Below are 8,302 nucleotides of genomic sequence, written 5' to 3' on the forward strand. Positions count from 1 at the left end.
TGTTGGCTGATGAGGCTAGACTAATGCTGCTGGTAACAGAAATAAGCATTTTTGTAAATGACAGAAAAGCCAATGTGACATCAGAGAGCCATTAGTGTCTGCCTCTGGGAGAGCTTTGACTCAGATGGATTTTAAAAACAAAAAACTTGATAGCCAGCACTGTGTATATCATATTATTCTGCCCTCCAAAAGGAACAAGGAAAGGTAGAGCTCATATAGAGAGAGGTTCTTCTGATTTCTGCAGATTTGAGAGTGGAGAGAGTATTAGTAGTTTCTCTGCGTACCAGGAGGGGAGGCAGTGTGGAATAGTGAAAAATATGTTGGATATGGAAGGAGGACAGGGCATTGAATCTTCTCTTTGCTTCTTATTAATACCTCAGTGACTTTGTTCTAGTCACTTCAGTTATCTGGGTCTTACTATCAGATGTAAAGTGAGGGTGGCAAGGTGGCAGCTGAGTTGATCTCAAAGATCCATTTTAGCTGTGAATCTCTGTTCCTATGATTTATGAGTCTGTGAAACAGCAGAACTGAGTGTCAGAAATTGGCCCCTATGCAGTTAGATAGAAATTATGTTTGTCTTTGCATCAGATAATCTGGCAAGTTCCAAAGCATGGGGCTAATGGGCATGGGGAAACTGTATTCTGCAACTTTGAAGCACCTACTATCTGTTAAAAGTCTGATGTCCAAGATATATAGAAAACTGGCTTAAAAAATATAAAAATAAGAGCATTCCTTTTATGATTTGATGTAGAGGAAAATAAGCAGAGCCAAGAAAAGTATATATATGATGACTAAAACAATGTAAATGGAAAGAACCACAAAACTCTCAAAAATAAATGTTGCAAAATTATGAAGAACAAGCAAGTCCCCAAATAAAAAAATCTAAAAAGACATCCTCACCCCATTCTTTTGTAGAGGGGAAATGTCTATGGGTATAGAGTTTTGCATATATTTTTATACTTTTTCAATATATTTACAAGTTTTGCTTTATCTTTTCTCTCCTCATTCTTTTTCCTTTATTTTTTTTAAATATTTGCTTTAGGTAATGGTTCCCTAGAAGGAGAAAGAGAGGAATAATAGAAGAAACTTTGGCAATGTTAAAAACAAAGAACATGGATATGTATTTTTAGACATAACTAGGACAATGAATGATACAAATCAATGTGTTGATTGGTTTTGCTAGTCCATACTTAAAACAATGAAAGATGCTTGGAGTATAGAGAGAATCACCATGACATGATAATAATGTTTCTTTAAAAAAAGAGGGAGCAGCTAGGTGGCTCAGTGGATTGAGAGCCAAGCCTAGAGATGGGAGGTCCTAGGTGTTCAAATCTGGCCTCAGACACTTCCTAGCTGTGTGACCCTGGGCAAGTCACTTAAACCTCTCATTGCCTAGCCCTTACTGCTCTTCTGCCTCTGAACTACTACACAGTATTGATTCCAAGATGGAAGGTAAGGGTTTATAAATAAATAAATATTTAAAAAATTAAAAAGAGGAGCATCAATAAAATATTTTAGAAAGAAAAGATTGGAAACATCCAGTATTAAAATATTAAATTGTGTTACTTCTGAAAAACAATCCTTCCAATCCTTCTAAATGTACAAGTAAATAGTAAATGTTCTGGTCTTTTCAATGGACTTATTGACTTTTCAGGATAAAATCTTCCTTTGAGAGAGATGGCTTGGTGGTTTATAAATGACTACCCCCAAGCAAAATCTTGGAATCACTAGGCAAAAGTAAACAGGAATTAAATCCAAATTGGCACAGTGCCCAGAAGATCAGATGAACACTTTTAAAAAACCCACAGGACAGCCACCAGAATATTCCCAAATGCCAGAGCTGATGAGAAAGAGAACTCTAAATTGATCTGTAGCCTAGACACATAAATGAAACCTGTTATAGAACAGTTTGTCTCTCATCTCTGGGGACACCTATAAGAAAGGAAGAATCTGAACTTAGTTTCTTTTGTACTCATAGTCAAGTTTTATGATTTATTCCTGTACTTGATTTTTTTTTACTTTAACAACTCTTTTATATTTTATTAGAATAATTTAGTAAAAATTAACATATGTATGTTCATTCATACACAGTAGAACTGGGTTTCATAAATTTACTTTCATGTGCTTCCAAAGTAAAAGCCTTTCTTGATTCAACAAATATTAAGAAATAGACAACTAAAATAGTATGGTGTGGATAGAGTACTGGAATTGGAGTCAGAAATGCCATAGTTTGAATCCTGCTTAACAGCTGTTAATCATGTAACCTCTCCCAGCCTCAGTATTCCCATTTGTAAAATGAAATAATAATAGTGCCTACCTCACAGTTTTGTGCGTGGTTATCATATAACACATTTAAAGAAGCAGTTTGCAAACTTTAAATAGTGTGTGTGTGTGTATATATATATATAGATAGGTAGGTATTAGGTATTATTATTATTATTAAACACATATGATGGGAAAGGCATTTCAATAAGTGCAGGAAGAGAGAACAAAAATGCTTACCTTTAAGGAGATTATATTCTCTAATGAAGATATATATGGCATTTACATAGATAAGTCAGTAAAAGGAGGGAAGAAACCTGTATTACTGGGGAAAACCAAAAAAGGCTTTTTGTAAGGGTAGAGTGGAACTGAGTCTTGAAGGAAGACAATATAAAGACTTTAAAGAGGTCCGGGAGAGATGGGAGTTCATAGCATAGCAGAGAAGCCACCTAAAGGCAAAGGGATGCAAGATGGAATGACAAATTGGGGGACTGTCTCTATTGGGACAGTTTAGCTGAAAGTAGAGGAAATAATGTGACACAAGCCCCAAAAAGGATTTGGGAGCCAGATTGTGGAGGGTCTTAAATACTTCACTGAGGAGTTTGAATTGTATCCAACTTGTGCTAGTTCAGTTGAGGTCTATGGACTTGGTTTTATTAGAAAACATTTTAGTAGTAAATATAACAATAAATATTCTAATTTGTTTTTGTAACTATTTGAATATGATTGCTTTCTTTTCTAATCCTATGAATTTTATTTTGTGTTTTTAAAAACATTACTCTGAAAAGGGGGATACATAGACTTCACAAGACTGCCAAAAGGGTTCATCTCACATTCTCTCTCTCTCCATTTCTCTCTCTCTCCCTCTCCCTCTCTCCCTCTCTCCCTCTCCCTCTCTCTCCCTCTCCCTCTCCCCCCCTCTCTCTCTCTCTCCCTTTCTCTTTCTCTCTCTCTCTCTCTCTCTCTCTCTCTCTCTCTCTCTCTCTCTCTCTCTCTCTCTCTCTCTCTCTCTCTCTCTCTCTCTATCTATCTATCTATCTCCCCCCCCCCAATACCTATGGGGCAGCTAGTAGGTAACTCAGTAGAGACAGGAGGTCTTGGGTTCAAATGTAGCCATAGGTACTTTCTGGCTTTGTAACTCTAGGCAAGGGACTTAACCCCAATTGGTGAATCTTTATTGCTTTTCTGCTTTGGAACTGATCTTAATAATTGTTCACAGAGAGAAGGCAAAGATTTAAAAAAACCCACAACAACAACAAACAAGAACCAACCCCATTCAAAATTGGGAAACTAGGGTTTGGATACATCCAAATAGTCTATCTTACCACTTGAAGTTCAATTCCAACCTCTTGTTTTCTGATCTGAAAAGTTGCTCTGGGTGGCAGAAGTCGTGCTACATTTTACTTGCCTTGCCTGCAATTCCTTTTACCTTGCTAGTTTAGTAGATAGATAGTAACAAATAATCCATGTAGTACTCACACCAACCATTGTGGCAGGTGGTGTAACTCTCATTATTTCCATTTTACAGATAAGAATAATTTTTCGGGTAGGGTCTCAAGCTGGTTAAGTGACTTATTCAGGGTTGTAGAGCCAGCCCTGGCATACAGATCTTCTCAGCCTAAGCTCAGTGAGCATAATATAATATATGTAAAGCACTTAATAAATCTTTAAAATGTCAGGAGCCATTATTATTATTATTACTCTGCAAAGAACATGACTTTCTTCCTTCTTAATGAACTAAGTATTTTCTGGACAAAAGATAATGAAAAGATAGCTCAGTAATTTAAAGGAAAGGTATTTACTTACTTACTTCACTGCCTTATTTTTCATCCAATGAGTAATTCAAGCAATACTGGTTGCTATATAATATAATAGTTTTCAAAGTAATGTCCTTTGCAAACTCATAAACAATTTAAATTTAGGAAAGAAAATAGTTGTGAGTTATAACAAAAAGTGGTCAATTGAATTAACCTACTAATACTTTCATTTCTTTTAAAAACAAGACTGAAAGTTGGATTGAGTTAGTTTGGCATCACAGGCTCACTAGGGCCTAAGTGCCACAGGGGGGGAGGAAATGTAAACCAGTGTACTATTTGCTATTGAAAGGGGAAAATGCTTGCCCTGAAACTTGACTTATTAGGGGAAAAGGTATGCCTCAATAGAGTACTCTGAATGCTTTCTACATTAGACAAAACTCCAGTTGCCTAACCACAGTTCTAACCTTGGAAATAGATAAAGGAAGGTGAGTCCACCACAATATGTAAATCTTCTTATGTCATTGAGAAGCAAAAAATTTGTTTTCCATTGTCTTGATGAATTTTCATGGTGCAAAAGTAATCAAACTGAAGAAAAAACAGCCATTTCCTTATTCCCCGGTGGTATTAAGTGGCATTAAAAATTATTTTGTTTGTATTAAATCTTAAAATAAAAAGACACAGTATTCCCCAAAATTTGCAATCTGTCAGCAATATTTAATGAAAGGGATGAATGAACAGACTTAAGGCCCAGAGAAAATTTAGATATAACCAAACCCAACCCTTCTCATTTTACAGATAAGGAAACTAAGGGCCAGAAACTTACTTGTCCATTGTGGCACAGCTAATAAATGGTAGAACTAGGATTCAGATTCTTCTTATCTAAATTCAACTGTCTTTCCACTATACTATTTATTGAACACCTAGAATTGTGCACAACAAGCTAAAGATACACAGAAGTATAAGGCAAAATTTTTACTCTTATTAAGTGGGAAGTGTGGCACTGTGAAAAAAGTATAAGATATGAAATCAGAGAAGATGGGTTCAAATCTTGCCTTAATGCTTTAAAAAAAAAAAAAAAAACCTTCCCTTCTGTCTTACAAGCAATACTAAGTATTGGTCCCAAGGCAGAATAGTAGTAAGGGCTAGGCAGTTGGGGTTAATTGACTTGCCCAAAGTCATACACTTAAGGCCAGACTTTGAAACCAGGACCTACTGGCTCTCTGGCTGTCTATCCACTGAGCCACCTAGCTGCCTCCTGCCTTTATATCTCTGTGACCTCAAGTAAGTCTCTTATCCCCATGAGCCTCAGTTTCTTCATCTGTAAAATGAAGGGGTTGGATTAGATGGTCTCTAAGACTTTACTCAGCTCTAAATCTGTGACTTTTTAAAAAACTTATGGTGTATTTTGGGGGAAAAAAGACATATATACATACTATTGGATACCAAAGAACAACTAGATGATTTTGGTTTCCCAGAGAAAGTGGGATTTAAGGTAGTCTTTCTTTCTAAAGAAAGTAGAGTTTAAATAAGCAAGGAATAGAAAGGGAAAAATATATATTATAAGACAGCATTCCATCAGAGACTATAGATGCTGTTTCTATATCTTTAACAGCCAAATGGTATGTTGTAGAAAAGGCAGTTTGAGCTGATTTTTAGAAGTTACAAGTGAAAATTCCTTATTATGAAGTGCTTTTTCTTATGGAGTCAAGATAAGAATATGTATCTTTAACTTCTGAGCTGTGGAGACCTATAGGAAGTTTGTGGAGAAGACAAAAAAAACTGGGAAATTTTTCATGTTAGAACTGCCTTAATTGTTATATTGTTAAAACAAAAACAAAAACAAAGATAACTCTATGATGTATGCCCTGGCGAAGAGAATTTTTCAACCATGACTGGAGAAAAGCTAGAGAAGAAAGATGGAAAGCTGTTTTCTGATGAATCTCTTTACAACTTTATCTAAAAAAAATATTTTTTTAAAGATATTTTACTTGGCATCTTAAGAGAAACTGAATGATGCAGGACTATGTTTTTACAAGTAAGAAGAAATCATCTGATGAGAATTTATAGCTGCTCTGGCTATGACATTTCTCATTACAAAATATTGTAACTATTTGTTCTGGTTGTCATCAAATGAATGTGTTAATAAGTTTTATGTTTAATCATTTCAATATTTAGTCATGAAATTAATGGGTTTACTATGTAGAGAAATATAAGTAATTATCATTGGCAAAGATTTGTCCTTTTATTAAATAACTTAAATTCATTAAACAAATAATAATTAAAGAACTTAGATGGAGGCTTGAGCTGATTAAGTAATGAGAAAGAGGTTGCTATCTTATTAACTGGAAACAAAATATTCAAAAATATCCCTACATTTCTCTAGAGAATAAAATTAAATATTAAATAAAAAATTAAATATGGTAACAAGTCAAATAGCCTAAAAGCCCAAAAGTGAGTGGTCGACCATAGGTATAAACATAGGCAAATGTGAGTAAAAGTATAAAGGCAGGAAAATGTAAAACCTTGGAGAACAAGAAGCAGATGATCCTGCCTGGAGTGGAGAATTTTGTATAGGAGACTAGTGAAAGAGAAAGCTAAAGATGTACATTGGGACCAAAGGACTTTGAATGCTGAGCTAATAAAGCAAAAGGATCGTGTAGGTAGTGTTTATATTAAGCAAACCCTTTAGTTACAAAAGAACTCAAAGATGTTTCAGTAGGGAAGTATTTTAGGAAGCCTAATTTGGTAGTACTTTCATATATATGATATTTATATTTATTTTTCTTATATATATTTATTATTTTATTTATATATTTATGTATGTTTACATTTCTATCATATATAATATTAACAAATTTAAAATAATAAATGTATTATATATGTATGTAACATATTTATATATATGTGTGTGTGTGTGTATATATATATATATATATATATATATATATATATATATATATATATATATATATGAAGATGAAGAGTGGAGGGAGTACATCCCACCTAAAATAATCAAGTTGACCAGGCCAACTACAATGAGAAAGGAAAGGAGAAATCTGAGAGATTATTAAAGAATTGATGGGACTTGATGATAGATTTGGAGTAAGAAAAAGAATCAAGCATTGAAATCAACAAATACCTTTTAGGCAGTGGAGAACCTTAAGTAGGTATTTGTTGAATTAAAAGATGATTCCTTTGTCCTTGGGGATAGCCTGAAAGACACAGGCACATTAGTCCCAAAGTACTCATCCTCAACTAGCCATGAATCTTCTCCAATTGCAATTTTCAAGGAAAAATAAGTGAAATGATATGATCAGGAGCCAAAAGTGAGGCCTGGGATGAAAAAGATAATGTTAGAAAAATAAATCTTTAACATGGAAGCTCTTTAAAGAAGCAAAGTTATAGTCCTTGGAGTCTGTCCGTTTCACACGATGTGCAGTCAGTATATTTTATTCTGGGTGAAGTATGTATATAATTAGGTGTGTGTGTGTGTGAGTGAGAGAGAGAGAGAGAGAGAGAGAGAGAGAGAGAGAGAGAGAGAGAGAGAGAGATTAACACAGGCACTGTGCTAGACAAGAATACAGAGAAAGAGGATAGCAGAAGTCTCAGCTTTCAAGAAGCTCAAAATCTAGTTGGAGGAAGACAACATGCAAATAGGGCAGCTAGGTGGCACAATGGATAGAGCTCCAGGCTTGGAGTTGGGAGAACCTGAGCTTAAATCTGATACCAGACACTTCCTAGCTCTATGACCCTGGGCAAGACGCTTAATCCTGTTTGCCTGGCCCTTGCCCTTCTGCCTTAGAGTTGTCCCTAAAATAGAAAGAAAAGAGAGAGACAGAGACAGAAACAGAGAGACAGAAAGGGAAGGGAGAAGGAAAGAGGGAGGGAGAGGAGGAAACAATATGTAAACAAGAATGAATAAATGAGGTAAATTGAAGATAATATCAAAGGGAAGACATCGCCATTAAGGGGACTCAGGAAAGCCTTCTTATAACTCTAAACCTGAAAGAAGCCAGGAAAGCTGGGAGGGAAGAATGAGAAGGAAGAGAATTGCCCAGCCCTTACTGCTCTTCTGCTTTGGAACCAATACAGTACTGATTCTAAGATAGAATATAAGGGTTTTTAAAAAAACAAACAGAATGTTTTATATTTGATTCTGGAGTTCTTAGGTTGCGTATTTTTTTCTCCTTTAGAGAAGTTCAGCTTATTTGTAATGTTATTTTTCTTTTCTCCTTGTTTGGGGTTAGTTATATTCACTGTGTTTTCTCTTCATGTGTTTTCAG

General features: G+C 35.1%; 1 protein-coding gene across 2 annotated transcripts in view; it reads left to right on the forward strand.

The window, feature by feature from the left end:
- Positions 1-8,302, forward strand: part of PIP5K1B (phosphatidylinositol-4-phosphate 5-kinase type 1 beta) — a 345,785-nt gene that overhangs the window by 306,272 nt on the left and 31,211 nt on the right. The gene's annotated exons all lie outside the window — the stretch shown is intronic.

Source organism: Monodelphis domestica, chromosome 7 (assembly GCF_027887165.1).
Source record: "Monodelphis domestica isolate mMonDom1 chromosome 7, mMonDom1.pri, whole genome shotgun sequence".
Lineage (NCBI taxonomy): Eukaryota > Metazoa > Chordata > Mammalia > Didelphimorphia > Didelphidae > Monodelphis > Monodelphis domestica.